This window comes from Lactuca virosa, chromosome 3 (genome assembly GCF_052849685.1).
Source record: "Lactuca virosa cultivar CGN04683 chromosome 3, Lactuca_virosa_CGN04683_v6, whole genome shotgun sequence".
NCBI classification, from domain to species: domain Eukaryota; kingdom Viridiplantae; phylum Streptophyta; class Magnoliopsida; order Asterales; family Asteraceae; genus Lactuca; species Lactuca virosa.
The window spans coordinates 198544756-198565006 of NC_136428.1; positions in this window are offsets into that span (position 1 = coordinate 198544756).

A 20251-nucleotide genomic window follows, 5' to 3' on the forward strand; every position below is an offset into this window, starting at 1 on the left:
AGCCTATCTGGACCGTTCTTTGGGCCTTCAGCCTGACTGGTATGCCTCTCGGGCATGCAGTCTATCCGGGACCCTTTGGGTCTCTTGGCCTTCCGTCTACACTCGTCCGCCTCAACCCAACCACACACAACATGTCGACATATACATAACAGATAAACATACATATAACCATTCAACAGACAATCAGACAGATCTTATAGATCATTAAGCATAACATCATCTTATAAACCAGGATACCGATCTAACAAATCACTACAACACGATAACATACTATCACATAATAGGATATCAGTAACAACATAAATTTCCAACACAAATTTTTTCATTTTTAAACATAATTTCATTCATAATAAGTATCAAAATCCAATGTAACACATGTCCTCCAAATAAAACAATCCCAAGATCTCAAATACATAAAACTCCATCACTGTGTACAGATCATGACGGCGCCTTCCCGCGATCCTCGCTGGTACCTGAAACACATATCACATAAACGGTAAGCGTAAATCCTTAGTGAGTTCCCCAAAATACCACATACGCACATACGCCACTCAAGGCTATAGCTCTACAAGACCTTCCAGACCGTGTGTCTCAAGGGACTTCCGTCCCATAACCCTGATAGACCTTCCGGTCCCACTTCTATGACCTTCTGGTCCGTATCATCTTGACCTTCCGTCCCATACACCGTTGACCTTCTGGTCCATATCATAATACTCATAACATAACATAGCACATACATATCATATAACAACATACATCACATACTCATCATAGCACATAAGACCTTCCGGTCACACATAATTACCACTCTAGGTAAAGTATAGTGAGAAGACTCACCTCGTACGATGTCGGATAACCTCTCGTGCTCGATAACCCGACCTAGCCTCCTCCTATCAACATAATAACATCTCTAATCAATACTTTCTCTTGTCCTCATTTCTAAAGAATGGGTAGAAGACCATTCTACCCCTCCCCGACCTCTCTTGAACCAGCTTGACCAAAACCCTAAGGTCAACTGAAGTCAACTCTAGTCAACGGTCAAACTTTGACCAAACTCGTCGAGTGCACTCGTGTGACTCGGCGAGTCCATGCGTGTCCTCTTAATCCTCATAAATCCTCACTCGACTCGTCGAGTTAACCTTTCACTCGACGGGTTACCACTGGTCACAAAATGCGGGGCAACCCGACTCGACTCGTTGAGTCCCCTTATGGACTCGGCGAGTTCCCTCCATGGCAACACTCAAAAGACCTTCTGAGGTCAGATCTGCTTCTCTAACCTATAGATCTGACCTTCCAATACATAATAATCACGTAAAGATCCAACCTTTACACCATGCAACACTCATAGGGCTTCTTTTGGTGAAATAGCTTCTAAAATGGCAACCTAGGTTCATATCTCCAAAGGAATAACATAAAGCAGGATAGTTAGGACTTTCTGGACCTCTTAAGGTCCAGATCTAAGAAGAATTCCACCTTGGGACCTCATATGTTTCGAATCCAAGCTAAAGAAGGCATAAGAAAACCCTAAATTCAAGTAGATCACCATATACACAAGAATGAGCATAGATTTATACCTCTAGCAGCCTCTTCTGATCAAATGGTAGTAGATCTGAGCTCCTCAATCTGCCTAGCATGCCCTCCTTCCTTCTTTCTTGCAAAATCACACTAGAAATGATGAAAATGGCTTCTTTTCTCACTCACAAAGCTCTCAGGTTCTCTGGTGCTCTCAAGGGTGAAGGTGGCCGCAAATGAGGGCCATAAGATCCCTTAAATAGGGCACAAGCCCGAGGATTTAGGGTTTCTGTCCACAGCGCGGACTCGTCGAGTCAACTTGCCGACTCGTCGAGTCCATTCATTAAATCCAGTCAGCAATCGCGATCCTACTCGACGATTCTAGGCGTCAACTCGTCGAGTCCCTCTTCTTGACACAAACTAAATTATTAAAATATGATACCTAGAATTCCGGATGTTACAATTCTCCCCTACTAGAATCAGACTTCGCCCTCGAAGTCTCAGTTTGCAAACAACTTTGGATGCTGCTCCCGCATCTCCAACTCCGGCTCCCAAGTCAGCTCGGAACCTCTCCGATGTTGCCACTGGACCTGAACCAGGGGCACCTCCTTGTTCCTCAGAACCTTGATCCTCCGATCCAGGATCGCGATCGGCCTCTCAACATAATTTAGGCTCGCATCCACCTGAATATCCTCTAGTGGCACTACCGCCGGTTCGTCTGCTATACACTTCCTCAACTGAGACACGTCGAAGGTATCATGTATCTGGCTTAACTCTGCAGGTAGCTCTAAACGATACGCTACCCTGCCCACCCTCGCGGTCACCCTGAAAGAACCAATGTACCGGGGCCCCAGCTTGCCCCACTTCCTGAATCGGATCACTCCTTTCCAAGGAGATACCTTCAGGAATACGAAGTCACCAACCTGAAACACGAGCTCGGATCGTCGCCTATCCGCATAATTTTTCTGGCGACTCTGAGCTGTCAGCAACCTTTGTCTGACCTGCTGTATCTGCTCAGTCGTCTGGTGCACTATCTCAGTGCTACCCATGACTCGCTGCCCTACCTCTCCCCAACAGATGGGAGTCCAACACCTCCTCCCATACAACAACTCGAAGGGAGGCATACCAATACTCGAATGGTGGCTGTTGTTATAGGAAAACTCAGCCAATGGTAAGTACGTGTCCCAACTTCCTCTGAAGTCAAACACACATGCTCGAAACATGTCCTCGAGCGTCTGAATCGTCCGCTCACTCTGTCTGTCTGTCTGTGGGTGGTAAGCAGTGCTGAAATGCAACCTCGTACCCAACTCCTCATGGACTTTCTTCCAGAATCTGGAAGTGAAACGTACATCTCGATCTGACACAATCGAGATCGGTACTCCATGTCGTGATACCACCTCTCTCACATACATCTCTGCCAGTCTCTCTACGGAAGAGATCTCACTGATAGCAAGGAAGTGAGCGCTCTTTGTCAGCCGGTTAATGACCACCCAGATTGCATCGACACCCCTCGCGGTCCGCGGCAATTTGGTGATGAAATCCATAGACATCTGTTCCCACTTCCACTGGGGAACCTCAAGTGGCTGCAACTTGCCATGCCGACGCTGGTGCTCGGCCTTAACCCTGCGACTGGTCAAGCACCTCTCAACAAACCACGCAACATCCCTCTTCATACAGGGCCACCAATAATCTCTTTTCAGGTCCAAATACATCTTAGTGGCCCCGGGATGGATCGAGAACCTCGATCTGTGCGCCTCCTCCATCAGGATGGTACGTGCCCCGCCCGCAAACGGCACCCAAATCCGACCCTGAAAGGTAATAAGCCCTCGGCTATCGGTAACAAACTCAGATACCTGCCCAATCACCCGCTCTCTCTTACGGTTCTCCGGTCTCACAGCCACTGCCTGGGCCTCTCGGATGGTATCCAACACCAGAGTCATCACCGTCATCCTCATACAAATATCTCGTATCGGGGCACTCTCCGCCCTACGGCTCAGGGCATCGGCTACAACGTTAGCCTTGCCCGAGTGGTACAGGATCTCGCAGTCATAATCCTTTACCACATCCAACCATCTCCTCTGGCGCATGTTTAGGTTGGGCTGATCCATCAAGTACTTCAAACTCTTGTGGTCCGTGTATATGATACACCGAACCCCATACAAATTATGACGCCATATCTTGAGGGCGAACACCACGGCCCCCAACTCCAAATTATGGGTGGGATACCTCACCTCGTGAGGCTTCAGCTGCCTTGATGCGTACGCTATCACGTGCCCTCTCTGCATAAGCACCGCACCCAACCCCGATATCGATGCGTCACAATACACCACGAAATCCTCCATTCCCTCTGGAAGGGCTAACACCGGGGCTTCGCACAGCTTCTGGCGAAGAGTCTCAAACGAGGTCTGCTGCTCTGGACCCCACGTAAAAGCAACGCCCTTCCGGGTCAACCTGGTGAGTGGCACGACAATCTTGGAGAAATCCTTGATAAATCTCCGATAGTAGCCGGCCAACCCTAGAAAACTCCTGATCTCGGTGGGGGATCTCGGCACCTCCTAACTCATCACCGCGTCAATCTTGACCGGATCGACCAATATCCCATTCTGATTAAGGAGATTCCCCAAGAACTGGACCTCTCGTAACCAGAAATCACACTTGGAGAATTTGGCGTAAAGCCTCTCCGATCTCAAAACCCCAAGGATCTCCCTCAAATGCTCCTCATACTGCTCTCGGGATCTCTAATACACCAGAATATCGTCGATGAACACGATCACCGATCGATCCAACATCGGCCTGCACACCCTGTTCATGAGATCCATGAACGCTGCCGGTGCATTGGTGAGCCCAAAAGGCATCACCACGAACTCGTAATGCCCATAACGAGTCCTGAACGCCGTCTTCTGGATATCCTTATCCCGCACTCTCATCTGATGATATCCAGACCTCAAATCTATCTTGGAGAACCAAGACGCTCCCTATAACTGATCGAACAGATCATCGATCCTTGGTAAGGGGTAACGGTTCTCGACCGTCAACTTGTTCAACTCCCGGTAATCAATGCACATCCAGTGTGAACCATCCTTTTTCTTGAAAAAAAGGATCGGCGCTCCCCACGGCGAGCTACTCGGTCGAACAAACCCCTTCCCCAGCAGCTCCTGAAGCTGCGAGGATAACTCCTGCATCTCTGGCGGCGCAAGGCGATAAGGCGCCTTGGCGAGAGGCGCTGCCCCCGGAACCAAATCGATGTGGAACTCCACCTGCCTCTCGGAAGGCACACCCGGCAACTCCTCAGGAAAAACATCCGGGACCCCACGCACTATCGGAACATCATCAATCGAACTCGGCCTCTCTGCGGCCACTCATGTATCCATCACATAAGCTACAAACCCGCTGCAGCTCTGCTGTAAACTCTGTCTCGCTCTGACAGCCGAACAAAATACTGACCCACATCGGGTGCCCTCGCCATATACAGTCAGCACTCCCCCACTAGGGTCTCGTATCGACACCATCTGCCGCTCGCAGTCTATAACCGTCCCAAATCGGCTCGACCAATCCATGCCCACTATAACGCAAACGTCCCCCATCGCAATCGGGACCATATCTATCGGGAACTCAACACCGAAGATCTCGAGTACACATCCTCGAATCACGTCAGTAGCATACACCGCTCGCTCGTCAGCTATGGAAACTCGCAGAGGTCGACTCAACGCCTCTCGTCGAATACTGATGTGCTGACTAAACGCTAACGACACAAATGATCGACTCGCACCCGAGTCAAATAGCACCAAAGCAGGTACATAACTCACAAGAAAAGTACCCATCCATATCATAATATAAGCACAATATCTCAACTCAGCATAAATAAATGAAAGAATACATACCAGCCACGACATCGGGCGCTGCGCGGACCTCATCCGCTGTCAACTGGAAGGATCTCCCGCAAGCCTTCGGTGCCTCGGCCTTCACTGGCCGACCCTCAGTAGCTCGTGCAGTAGCAGGGGCAGATCTCTGTGCTAATCCCTGTAACAGCTTTGGGTACTCAGCCCTCCGGTGAGCCGTCTGGTTGCAATGAAAGCAAACCATAAATCCCTTTGGGCAGTCCTTGGCTATATGCCCCTCCTTGCCACATTTGTAGCAAGCACCCGTTCGACACACTCCATCATGTCCCTTGCCGCACTTCCCACAAGTGCGGCCCTTCTGGCCTCCAGATCTCGTATCAGCGGGCTTAGCCCGCTTGGCTGCCGGCTGTACCTGTACCGGTCGCCTGTCCCTCCTCTGAGACTTGGCCTCCTCCCTGGCTTGAGTTTCTAGCTCAATCTCCATCTTCCGGGCATTTTCCTGGAGCTCAATAAATGTCCGGTAAGTCGAGTTCGCCACGAACTCCCGAATGTCCCTCCTCAAAATGCTCAAATACCGACTCATTCGTTCCTGCTCAGACGACACGTGCTCAGGGCAAAACAACGCCCTCTCGTGGAACATCCGTGTAATCACAGTCACAGACTTTGTCCCCTGTTTGAGGGACAAGAACTCATGTGCCAACCGTTCCCTCTCCACCGGGGGAATATACTCGTCTCTGAACATGGTGGTGAACCTCTTCCAGTTCACCTCTGAGATCTCTACAAGAGTGAAGTTTGCCGTCACAAACTTCCACCAATCCTTCGCTCCCAAGCGGAGCTAGTTTAGAGCGAACCGTACCCTCAGATGCTCCAGACACGAACAGGTGTAGAAGCATCCCACAATATCAAAAATCCACCTCATCGCAGCAATCGGGTCCTGTGTCCCATCAAACTCTGGTGGCTTCGTGTTGCTGAATTCCCGGAACAACAACGAGTCACCCCTCTGAGGTCTATCAGCAGCAACAACTGTCGTAGCTGCAGCGGCTGCAACCTCAGTAACCGCGGCGTACCGCTCATCGAATGTCTCAATCAACGCGGTCTTAATAGACCCAAACATCTCCGGTATCTCTGCTTGGATAGCCGCAGCTACCTCATCGTGGATCATCTGACGAAGCTCCTCGTCACTCACGCCGCTGGTCTCTGGTCTGTGACGTGTCCCAACAATGATGTATCTGAAATATGACATAAAAATATCAGAGACTCGCTTCAGTATACTCGCACTCGATAACTCAACCCTACTTGTTCCCTAGTACCCTAAGGATTCTTACTTGGACTGGGCACTGATCCGGTGCTTTCAGTAGTACGGGCCCTATACTACCTTCCACACCGCATCAGCATTCATTCCAAGTCCTCCTCCTAGGGTCCCAGATCACAAGTACTCTACATCTCGCTAAGCATAGGCTACCCTTCGGTAGACTTCTCATAAGCTCCTCACTGCTACCTACTTACTCTCGAAGCATCTCATAGCAGCAATAATTTCCTAGGCTAAGGCATCACAAATCAGGCCACTCTAGTCCTAATAGGAATACGTAGCCTACTCTAGCATGCATAACATATCATATCATATCTCATAACACATAATGTAAGGGTATTTTGGGAAATCACCATTCGGGCGCTGGCTGATCGTACACATTGCTTCTTTCCGCTTTCCTCACATTCCTTTACTTTTTAGAAAAATTGTTTCTTTTATGAAAAACTTTCTCAAATCCTCAGTTTGAGTTCAAATACACCCGAAGGTGCATCCGAATCCCTCAAACCAAGCCTCTGATACCAATTTGTAACAACGTAAATTTCCAACACAATTTTATTCATTTTTAAACATAATTTCATTCATAATAAGTATCAAAATCCAATGTAACACATGTCCTCCAAATAAAACAATCCCAAGATCTCAAATACATAAAACTCCATCACTGTGTACAGATCATGCCGGCGCCTTCCCGCGATCCTCGCTGATACCTAAAACACATATCAGATAAACGGTAAGCATAAATTCTTAGTGAGTTCCCCAAAATACCACATACGCACATACGCCACTCAAGGCTATAGCTCTACAAGACCTTCCAGTCCGTGTGTCTCAGGGGACTTCCGTCCCATAACCCTGATAGACCTTCCGGTCCCACTTCTATGACCTTCCAGTCTGTATCATCTTGACCTTCCGGCCCATACACCGTTGACCTTCCGGTCCATATCATAATACTCATAACATAACATAACACATACATATCATATAACAACATACATCACATACTCATCATAGCACATAAGACCTTCCGGTCACACATAATTACCACTCTAGGTAAAGTATAGTGAGAAGACTCACCTCGTACGATGTCGGATAACCTCTCGTGCTCGATAACCCGACCTAGCCTCCTCCTATCAACATAATAACATCTCTAATCAATACTTTCTCTTTTCCTCATTTCTAAAGAATGGGTAGAAGACCATTCTACCCTTCCTCGACCTCTCTTGAACCAGCTTGACCAAAACCCTAAGGTTAACTGAAGTCAACTCTAGTCAACGGTCAAACTTTGACCAAACTCGTCAAGTGCACTCGTGTGACTCGGCGAGTCCATGCGTGTCCTCTTAATCCTCATAAATCCTCACTCGACTCGTCGAGTTAACCTTTCACTCGACGGGTTACCACTGGTCACAAAATGCGGGGCAACCCGACTCGACTCGTTAAGTCCCCTTATGGACTCGGCGAGTTCCCTCCATGGCAACACTCAAAAGACCTTCTGAGGTCAGATCTGCTTCTCTAACCCATAGATCTGACCTTCCAATACATAATAATCACGTAAAGATCCAACCTTTACACTCATGCAACACTCATAGGGCTTTTTTTGGTGAAATAGCTTCTAAAATGGCAACCTAGGTTCATATCTCCAAAGGAATAACATAAAGCAGGATAGTTAGGACTCTCTGGACCTCTTAAGGTCCAGATCTAAGAAGAATTCCACCTTGGGACCTCATATGCTTCGAATCCAAGCTAAAGAAGGCATAAGAAAACCCTAAATTCAAGTAGATCACCATATACACGAGAATGAGCATAGATTTATACCTCTAGCAGCCTCTTCTGATCAAATGGTAGTAGATCTGAGCTCCTTAATCTGCCTAGCTTGCCCTCCTTCCTTCTTTCTTGCAAAATCACACTAGAAATGATGAAAATGGCTTCTTTTCTCACTCACAAAGCTCTCAGGTTCTCTGGTGCTCTCAAGGGTGAAGGTGGCCGCAAATGAGGGCCATAAGATCCTTTAAATAGGGCACAAGCCCGAGGATTTAGGGTTTCTGTCCACAGCGCAGACTCGTCGAGTCAACTTGCCGACTCGTCGAGTCCATTCATTAAATCCAGTCAGCAATCGCGATCCTACTCGACGAGTCTAGGCGTCAACTCGTCGAGTCCCTCTTCTTGACACAAACTAGATAATTAAAATATGATACCTGGAATTCCGGATGTTACAATATCTAATCCAATGGGTCGGCCTTGGTGCCTTCGACCCACAAGTATAGTGAGGAAAACTCACCTCGCAAACTGGACAAAGGCTGAAGAGGTCTCGACTCCGAATCTCAACTCTAATCAGCACCTATTCGAACCAATTGACCCATCTCAGTAAAAATTCAAAATACCCAAAATACCCATAAGGTCAAACTTGGTCAAGGTTAAAGTCAAACTGGTCAAACCAACTAAGTCAACTGAGTCAACCCAGCCGAGCAAACCCAACCGAGTTAACTCAGCAGAATCGACTCAGAGTGAGTATGCGGGGCGTACCCTGAAGGTACGTTGGGTGTATTCTGAGTATTCACATGTTGACCACCATCGGGGTGGTTGACATCGTACGCAGGGCATACTCCGAGTACGTGGGGCGTACTCCCAAAAGTCTAAATATCCATTAAGCGCTTAATGGCTTAAGCACCCACGTCTATTTTTCATATCTATGGCTAAAATACTCTCAAGAGTCATAAAGTTTCCAACTTTATGACTTTGTATGCCCATTAAGTGCTTATTTCAACTACTTAATCCATTAACACCTTCAAAATGATGCATGGGGCAAAACTAACCACTTGGTGTAAGTCCCTAAAATCGCTTGATGTATCAATCTGATCCACTTGATGGTGCGGAATCCCAATCAAGTGGATGATGCAAGATAGAATGGAGAAGAATAAGAAGAAGAAGAAGAAGAAGAAGAAGAAGAAGGAGAAGAAGAAGAAGAAGAAGAAGAAGAAGAAGAAGAAGAAGAAGAAGAAGAAGAAGAAGAAGAAGAAGAAGAAGAAGAAGAAGAAGAAGAACTTGATGAATCTTCAATGTATTAATGATATGAATGATGATCTAACATAAGATTCACACACACACCCACACACACTTCTTCTCTCTGACTTTCTCTCTCCAGAACTCCCCTCCTTACAATATGGCCAACTTTTGTCTCACCCCCTCACACTCCTAATGACAAGATATATATATATATATATATATATATATATATATATATATATATATATATATGGACCGAAAACCCAAGCCCACAACTCAAAGGCTGGACCGAAAACACATGAGTTTTCGGTCCAAGCTACAAATAAACCCAACAGTATTTTCGCCCAAGACTAAATACAATAAATGCTTAGAAAAGCAAAGTAAAAACCAATTTTTAGACCCAACAATCTCCCCCTTGGTTTATAGCTTTCTTTTCTTTTGACCCAACAAACTCCCCCTAAAATTGTAGCTTACTTTTCTTCTCAATCTTCACATTGAGCTTGGGTTCAACGTTAAACTTCAATTTCTTCACAACTTCAAGATGAACATATGAATCTTCTATATGAATGACTTCATCTTGAACAGTTGGGCTTTTCTTCAAAATTTGGCTTTGAACGCACGTTAGGTGTGGAAGCTTCATGTAAGGATTCTTGAAAATCAACATTTTCAGCTTGAGAATCTTCAGAGAGAATAACAGAGAGAACTAATCTTCTGGATCACTTCAGCAGGTACATAGATAGCAGCAAATTGATTGAGGAGGCTTCAATGCAATCTGTCACATAATCTTCGAGTACAGCTTCACCTTGCTTCTAGGGTTGAAATATTGAATGTTGAAAGAATAATCTCCATTTCTTGTTCCTTCGAATGAATATTCTTCGACAATCACGGATGGAGCTTTGGCTTAGAAAAGCTCGATACAGTCTCCATGAGTCTCATCTACATCTGAGTTCACTTTTCAAGACAAAGAAAATTTTGAGTTAAAAACAAAACTAAAAAAAACTTAGCACACAATATTTTTGGATTTTTCATATTTTCTGAAAAAAAATAAAACAGAAAAAAAAATATTTTTGGATTTTTTTTTTAATTTTTCTGATTTTTTTTTGATTTTTTTTAAAAAAATTTTTAATTCTCCCCCTAAATTTGTGCATAGAGGAAAACTATGAACAAATTTAACTTAAACAAAAATAATAGCTAAATTAAAGACTTTTAGGATCAAAGTTGTCAAGCAATTCAATATCGTTTATTAGCACATGCGTGCATGTTTAGATCTGGTCAATCACTGGTATTGTAGTCCACTTAAACACGAAGAATATTTCTGACAAGTTGGACAGATAATAAGTAACAAGACATGTGCACCTATATTCCTAAATGAACAATTTAGCTGACGACGACCAAGGATATTGTTGTCCACTTAAATTCAGCAGCAAGATCTACAGACAACCTGTTAAATGGTTCAATTTTAGGTGTACTAGAATGTGTTCCCCATTTCCTGATATACCTCGGTAATCAAGAACTTCCAAAGAATTCCTTACTTTAGGTGAGTATTCAATCATTAAGAGAGAAGTCAGATTTAGAAATGCATATGTTGTGTCCCAAGTAGGATGTCTTCCAATCACATAGAGGGAACAACATATGACTAACATAGATAGAGGGTTATATAGATAGTAAGGTGCATATGTTGTGTCCCAGGTCGGATCTTCCGATCACGCAGAGGGAACAACATAGGACTAACAGACAGAAAGAATTGCATAAATAAGAAGATGCATAGACATAGAGTTGCATATGTTTCATTCCAGGTCGGATATGTTCCAATCACGTAGAGGAGGCAACATATGACTGACAGATAGAAAGCAAGAAAATAATTTCCTACAGACCTACTTTATCAGAACCCCCCAGTTACCCTATCAGTACCAGAATTAAGGTCATGAGACCATACATCAAGGAAATGTTAAGCCACAGTTCTAGATACATGTGATTTTAATGTATCCCGCAGGTTCTCATGTTTATCTCACTGCTCAATCTACCCGAGCATTGTATTTTCAGTCCAAATAAAAGTATCTAAGTCCATATTGTCAAGTCCTTGCATTGGCAATCAATGTCTAGTCCTTTTGAAACCTTTGTGCCTACCAGCACATTGAACATAGAGTCTAGACAATTCAGCTTCAGTGCCTTACACTTGTTTAGACTGCCCTTTATCACTCAATCTAATATCACTTCCCAAGCAATACCTACAAACGAAAAAGCATAAGAAAATAAAAGATTGTCTTCAAAATGAATCATTTTAAGAAAGGCTTAGGAGTATCGACAAGAAAACTCAAACCGTAATTCACCAATTGAATTTGCATCTATAAGGTCTGAGAACAGCACGCGTATTTCAATCTCAGAATAGATCCGAAAATTCTTCACATCGTTAAGCACAAACCCTATTTGTGATCCTTTCCTTTCTTCCTTTCCTGCAAAGGACACATACTCCGAAACAAGGTTCTGAGTGTTGTACAGTTGAAAGATTTCCCTCATCATGTGCTTGGAATAGCTACTATCAACAAACTGAAGTCTGATGATATGCCTCCATAGGTGCTCCAGCACAAAGTGTGGGATTAATTGGTATTTGGAATCCAATCCATTTTGAAACAGGGTTGACCTTTGTCATCTGTGCAAGGTAGTCTCTCCCATGACATATCCTGCTTATCACAAATAGAAGATGAAGAAATGTTAGAATCATTAGAAGATTTGGGAGTATGAACCTTTGGTACTCATCTATAGTTGGGTTTAACCCATTTCTTATTCGATCGGTTGGGTGCCTTATCGCTTGCTTTTGAACTTGAAGTCGATCGCCGAGATGACTTTGACCTAACCGGTCTTGGTTTTACTAGAGCATCTCTTGAATTAGACTTCTTGGCAGACATTCCCTTCTTGTCCTTGGGATTTTGATTCTTGGCCTTGGGAGTTGGATTCTTGCCCTTCTACACGTTCCAGTCACCATTGTGTGATTGTGACCTCGAAGGGTTTCTTTTGTAGTATCTCCCTCTTGGTGCATTCTGCCATCCTTGAGCGTAATAGGGAACATATGCGTGACTTGGACAATTTCTGGCAATGTGTCCAGGTGTTCCATAGTGAAAGCAAGTCTGTTTCTTCACCTAGGAGTTGTTTCTACTTGCCCCTGGTGGTGTGTTCTTGCCTTGTCTCTGATTGTTCCCACAAGCACACTTGCAACAAGCACTCTGGTTCGCTTGTTTTGGTGGCCTGTATTTACCAACAGCATGTTGATTAGAAGCAACAAAACTAGAAGCAACAGATTCAGAGTTCAAGGAGACATTGGTTTGACAATCAACACAATCAACAGAACTAGAATTGTTTCTGTTCTCCTTGTTCTCATCTTCTACTACTTGACATGCACATGAAGTAGAAACATTAGTATCTTTCACCTCAACACTCTCAGTTGGCCCGAATTGTTCAGTTTTGATTGCAGCTGGTACAGGGGTGTAACGCCCCATTCCTGGTACAAAATTAATTCTCTAAATGTTCATTTTATAAGAGCTACTCGACGAGTTGGTAGCCCTAACACGTCGAGTAGGTGCGAGCTGGACCGCGGGGTTTAAGTGGACTACTCGACGATTCGGAAATGGACTTGGCGAGTAGGTCTATCAGGAGGAAACCCTAATCCTTAGGGTTTGCACCATATTTAAGCATCATTATGAGTCCTCACCCCAGCCTCCATCACCTCCACAGCCCATTCTCGAAACCCTAGCAACCATTGAGTGTCGTAAAGCCTTTCTTTCCATTTTTGTGTGATTTGAAGTTAGGAGAAGGAAGAGATCCATTGGTGATTCAAGAAGAAGCAGAAGATCTAGAGTTTTAGTTGCATTTCAGAGCTCTTGAAGGTATAAAGTTTGTACCTTGACTTATTTTCACTTAGATCTTCTTAAAAGCTTGTTGTTGCCACTTTTGGGGTCCCTTCCAAGATAATTTCGTGTAGAGAGCTTTTGGGACTATAAGGACTTTAGATCTAGGCACTCTTGAGCTCCAGAAGCTCAAAATTACCACCTTTATTCAGCCAAGATCCCGTTCTATGCCCTAGACTCTCATTTCTAGCTTCTTTTGGGTGATTTAGCTTCATTTCATCATGCATGCATGTAAAGTTAGTAACTTTACGTGTTATTCTAGCCCAAGGAGTCCAGATCTATGAATTGGAGGCAGTGGAATCACCTAGGAACAACTGTATAGTCTGAACATGCAATGGACTCGCCGAGTTGTTCTTGGGACTCAACGAGTCGGATCAATGTCCCCAAACCCTTCTTCGATTATGAGTGATACCACTGAGTTAAGGAGATGACTCAGCGAGTTGGACAGGAGTGACACTCGGAAACAAAAGAGCTCGACGAGTCCAAGGTGAGACTCGACGAGTAGAATCGAGATGTCCCGATGTTATGACCGTTTGAACTCGACGAGTCGGTAGAGGGACTCGGCGAGTTGGGTTGACTGAGAGTTGACTTTGACCTTAGCTTTGACTCTGATCAGAAGGGTAAAATGGTCATTTTACCCTGAGAGTAGTTATCAGTATTTGATTTAGTGTTTATGGGATTTGTAGCCGGGGAGTTCCGGAGCAGCAGTCAGACAGTTTCAGATTTAGCATCTCAGCAGCCAACGTTTCGAGGTGAGTTTCCTTCCAGTAGGAACGGGTCTACGGCCACAATGCCGGCCCGTTTAGTTAGCAGTAGTTTCGGACTTCAGTTCGATGCAGTAGGTCAGTGCGCTTGATGTCTTTGTGATTCAAGCCTGTCTCTTTTTTATGTGTTCCGGACTCGGTCCGATGCAGTATGCAGTATACGTGTTTATGCTAGTAGTTATGATTATGCCATGCTATGTTCAGTTAGTTCCGGACTTCGGTCCGATGCAGCTTCCGGACTTCGGTCTGATGCAGAGGGCAAGGCCCTAGTCAGTTCCGGACTTCGGTCTGATGCAGTTCCGGACTTCGGTCCGATGCAGTGGGCAAGGCCCTAGTCAGTTCCGGACTTCGGTCTGATGCAGTTCCGGACTTCGGTCCGATGCAGTGGGCAAGGCCCGGGTTAGTTCCGGACTTCGGTCCGATGCAGTTTCCGGACTTCAGTCCGATGCAGTGGGCAAGGCCCAGTAGTTGCTTTATATGTTATTGTATGGTATGTGGCAGTTTGGGGGAGCTCACTAAGCTTTGTGCTTGCAATTTCAGTTTTGGTTTCACGTACTTCAGCTAGCAAAGGGAAGGGCTCGGGATGATGGCATGGCACACACCACAGTTTTAGCCTGGGAGTTAGACTCTGATATTTTTGACATGATATTGACATCGGTTTTGATTTGATACATTTATTACGACATTTGAGATACACGACTCATGATTTTATTATATGATAATTGATATTATGGTTTTAGTAATGTTTTCAAACAAAAATTTTTGGGTTGTATTTTTGGGATGTTTCAAGTTGGTATCAGAGCCTTGGTTTGAGGGATTCGGACGCACTTTTGGGTGTGTCTGAACTCAAACTAAGGAACTGGTATAGAAATTTTCAAAAGGAAAATCAATTTTTGTAAAAAGGAGTTTTGAGAAAAGAAAAGAGTTTTAGAAAAAGCGGATAGAATTTTTAGAAAGAAAAGAACTTTAAAAAAGAAAAAGGGTGTGGTGCATGCAATCAGTCGAGCTCAAGTAAGTACTCCCAAATTACCCATACAAGTTTATGTTATGATTATCAGTTTCAGTTTCAGTAGAACAGCATGCTAGAATAGGACTAAGGATCTAAGAGGATGCCTTATGTGCCTGCTATATGTGTTTCAACTTTATGAGAATTGCATGCTAGTATTGAGTAGACAATAGTAGGATAGCCTGTTAGGGTTATGCCTGATAGTATGAGCTTAGCATTGTATGCTAGTACAGTTTCTTGTTATGAGGATAGATTGTTGGATTAATGTCTAAGTCCATAACTATATTTGGTATGTACTTGACTTGACCCGGCATGGTCCATTTGGGTTGCACTTTACCGGCACAATTTATATGGATAGTCTTTTGAGAATAGTATATTTATGATTTATATTAATATATTATAAGTTCTAATATATTAATATGGAATCATATTATTTAATTAGTATTGATCAAGAATTAATTTAGAATTAATTAAGTGATCAAAAAGAACTAATTAAATATGGACTCTTATATATATGGAATAGGCCAAGTTCATTTAGGTTGGGCTAAGCTTTCATGGATGGTCCATGGAGCTTTTAACCCATGGATCCTATGTAAATGAAAGGTCATGGGTATTAGGGTTTACATGGATGTAACCCTAATCCTCCATAATATATAAAGGGGTCCTTGGCTCACAAAATTGGAACAAGTGTGTGAAAATAAGAGTGGGCCGATTTTAGTGTGCATACATATTCTCTCAAGTTCTTCCAAGGTGTTTTGGTGATTTGTGATTCCATTTGAGGCTTCCACACTATTGGGGATAAGCTCTTAAAGCTTGAAGACATCAAGCTACATCAAAAGGTATGTCATCTAACTAGAACTTTGTAGTATAGGTGCTTCATAATATGTTAGTTAGGATGAAACCTTGGAATAGTTAATATTTGCATGTATAATAGAGAAAACATAGATCCAAGGTTTATAGGGTTGCATGTACACCATAGGAGTGTTAGAATGCTCAAAACCCAACAGTGGTATCAGAGCCATGGGTTGTTTTCTGTTATATTGATGCAAATGTTTTATTTTCAAGTTGAAAAAAAAAGGAAAAAAAAACATGACGTTTGTCAAATTTTAAGATAATTACTTGTTTTTGTGAAAAACTAATTATTTGTAAAATTTGAATCATTTTCTATATGAGTTGAATTAGGTCAAATTTAGTAAAATATAAAATGATATGATTATTTTATTATTTTAAAAGTTTGATCTAAAGAGTTTTTTGAAACCTCCATAAGTTATGGATATGAAAAGGTTTTTAAAAAATTGATTCAAAGTTTTTTATGGAGTTACAAAACTTGGTCTTAATGTTTTAAAGAATTCCATAACTTGTTCTTAAGTTATGGAACATGAAAAGTTTCATCATAAAACAAGTACTTAACTCCATAAGTTGTGGAATCCAAAAGTTTTCAAGAGTTACAAAACTTGCCCTCAAGTTTTGGAATTTGGAAAAAGTTTTTTTATGATAAAAAAAAAGAATTGAATTCTAAAACTCTTGGGTTCATAACTTAAACAATTAATTAAATGGTTTTAATTTTGAATTTAATAATTGGAATTATGATGTTTTTATTGAATAATTCAATTAACTCTTATGGACTTTATTAATAGTTAATTAAAGCGTTTAATTAAAAGAGTATTATTAATCCATAAATATATGGTTTGAGTTTAATTAAATTAAAAGTCTAGTTTAATTAATAGATTAAACCACCAAGTATTTTAAATGTCTAAAATACACCGTTATACTATTATAATATTAAAAGTTTAATATATTATATGTATAAGAGCAAGTCGTCTTACCATTAGTAGGCCTCATTCACGAAGCCGGTCTATAAGGGGGGTATAAGGTTACTGCCTATAAAATGGCAGTTTAATGGGTGTCCACTCTCACTCACCGCTTCCTTGACCGGTGGAGGGTCGTTAGCCGAACAGGTAGGACAAGGACTATAATTCTCCCTACATTATAAGTATAATGATAAATACTAAGTAACTAAACACTTATAAATTCCCAATCTTAGTTACTTAGGAAAATGTGAATAAGGTGCTAATCCATGAAATTACACTTTGCATTTTGTTTAAGCTGTTAGTGGAGCGTGTGTGGTTAACCGGCACACTAACCTGGACTTAACAAGGTAGGCAAAGGGTAACTTAATGTTTATCATAGTATCGTTGGAGCGTGTGTGGTTAACCGGCACATCGATTAAGGGGTAAATATTAAGGGTACCAAGTATATTTGCATGGTTACTTCACACATTGTTTTGTGATCCTCGGCATCCCAGTCACAAAACCTGAAGGGCACACTCGAGATTAAAACATGCCATTGAAAAGTTCAATGAATCTCACAAGAATCTAGGAGTTTCAAAACCAATTAAAACCTAATAATACATTTCGTTTATCTTGGTGGAAATTGGTGAATCGTCATTCACCTACCTTCAAATATTTTATAGCTTGGATTACGGCATCCCTCTTCCAAGTTATAAAATAGTTTGTTGGGTCCTAGCCTTAATATATCATATTGGGTGTTATATTAAGGACTTAAATCAACTTTACGTGAATTTCTCCCATTGTTGATGTCTAGTTTAGAAAACAATGATCTTCCCAAACCAAGCTTTCCTAATGAATATGACTTCCCGAGTTTGGCTCATGGAAGTCATACTTCTCTTCCTCCACCTCCTCCAATTATTCTCCCTAACCCACAAGTTCAAGGTTACTCAAGCCCTAATGGCAAGCAAGGTCTATGTGTGATCACATCTTAGAGATGAAGTCACATATTGACAAGCCGGGAGAGTTGGGTGTCAAAGTCTTGAGAAAGTTGGATGTTCAATCACTTTCTAAGTCACATAGTGAGTTCCTTTGGGACTACTATGAAACAGACTATGACATGAACCTTAATGATCATATGTATTTGCTTGGTGGTGCTGAATCAGCAATGATTTGGAACGATAGTAAAGCAAATTTGATTAGAAGATCAACTTGCCAAAAACTTTATGGACAGTGACAATGGTGACACTAGAAATCCAGAAAAAGCATTCTCTTCCCAATGGAAAGGGATTGGCCATAGTCAACCCGGTTGACTAAATGGTAAAGAGAAAGGCTAAGTCTGAGATAGTCCCATTACCAAAGGGTCCATATGTTTATTTTGCCAAAGGAAGGGGCGTTGATTGCAAAGCTGCCAAATTTACCTAAGGATGTTAAAGTCAATAAGTTTGACTCTACATCAGGTAGAGCCCATTATCTAACTCTGTTAAGTTCTATTCTGAGATGCTCATTACATGATGTGACTGGGTCACATGTTGATGTTTTAAGAATCAAAGAATAGAGAGAAATCTTAAAGGAAGTATATGTTGATTCTGATCGCGAAGGTGGATTTCGATCGCATCAGAATTTTGAGCAGTTGCTTAAGAAGTTATGATATATTGCTAAGGAATAGATAACAACAATTTTCCATGTGGATTGTAAGGATAAGTTTTTCCGCAAATTTTTAAAATAAAAGAAAATTGTTTAATTTTATTTATTTGAAGTATCCTTACAATGGCATTTGTGGAAAATTGTTGCTTATATGATTCCACTGACAACAATATTGGAAAATGGATTTGATTCTTTCATTTGTGGTAGTGTCTAAATTTACCAAATCAGGAAAGTTCCTCATCACCCAAGTTTCAATTGGACCGAAACTTGGAATCATGCAAGTTGAATAGTATGATGAATGAGAACTTTCAAGCATTGGAAAATCAAGACTAATTACTTGTTCACATGGATGTGTGAGTCAAGTGAAGGACTAAAGGGATCGAATACACATTCTTGTGCACTGGTCATGTCCACCACAAAGCTCGTTAAGACTATTTGATTTACTAAAGTTTAGTAAATATGGTTATACTTACAAGTTTAAGTATAATTCTGAAACATTGGAAAAGTCTCAATGTATGGCAGAACGAATGGGAATAATCAAATTAGGCAGAAAGATAAAAGTTTCTCAAATCTGAAAAGATGGGAGAGTACTTTAGTATCATGTTTGTGATCATCTTAATGATTTAGAAATCATATCACAATTAGTCCTCTAAAGTTCATCTTAGTGCATTCTTATGACTAAGAAGAGGAGTCATGAATTGTTGAAATGGTTAGATCAGGAAGATGAGTCATACTTCGTTCCAAAACAATTCTTAGAGTCATACTCCAAGATAGTAACTTGAGTGACATATCTTAAAGAAAGGTTTAACACACTTGTCAAATGTAAGAGTAAAAGTGTCCAACTCTTGTACATTTGAAATTGGTAAGTTGTGATGTTTTGGATAAAACAAATACCAACTAAGGCCAATTGTGTGAAGTGTTTGTCTTGATGAAGAATCCACACTATCTCTTGAATATTTGGCAAGATAGTCTTATATGTCAAGAGGATAGTGAGAGTCTTAAAGATCCTAAAAAGAATTTCAAGAACTAATCAAGAATAAAACCTGAGGTTCTTCACTAGCACACGACTTGAGGTTTATAACCTATCGTGTTGACATATTTTGTGCCCATTCCAGTTAAAGTTGGCTTTGCATAGGAGTTCTGAAAGTTCTCAATTGGTTGCATAACAACTTGGAAGCAATGGCAGGCCCTGTACTGCCAGGTGGCAAGAAGTTAATATTGCATAAGTTCAGTCCATATGAGTTTGGATTTGTCATTATCCTTGTCTTATGACTATGGTTTTGACGATTCACATGGATAAGAACACATACACCATAAAATCTAAGGGTCATAAGGTTTCTCTCCGATTCATGAAAATGATGGTGAGGAAACACTTCCACCAAGTAGATTTGAAGCAGATGGCAAAAGGTCTAAAAAATTGAGACTATGATTACGGCATCCCTTTTCATAGTTCTGAAATTGTTTAGACACACATGCATGCTATCTAAG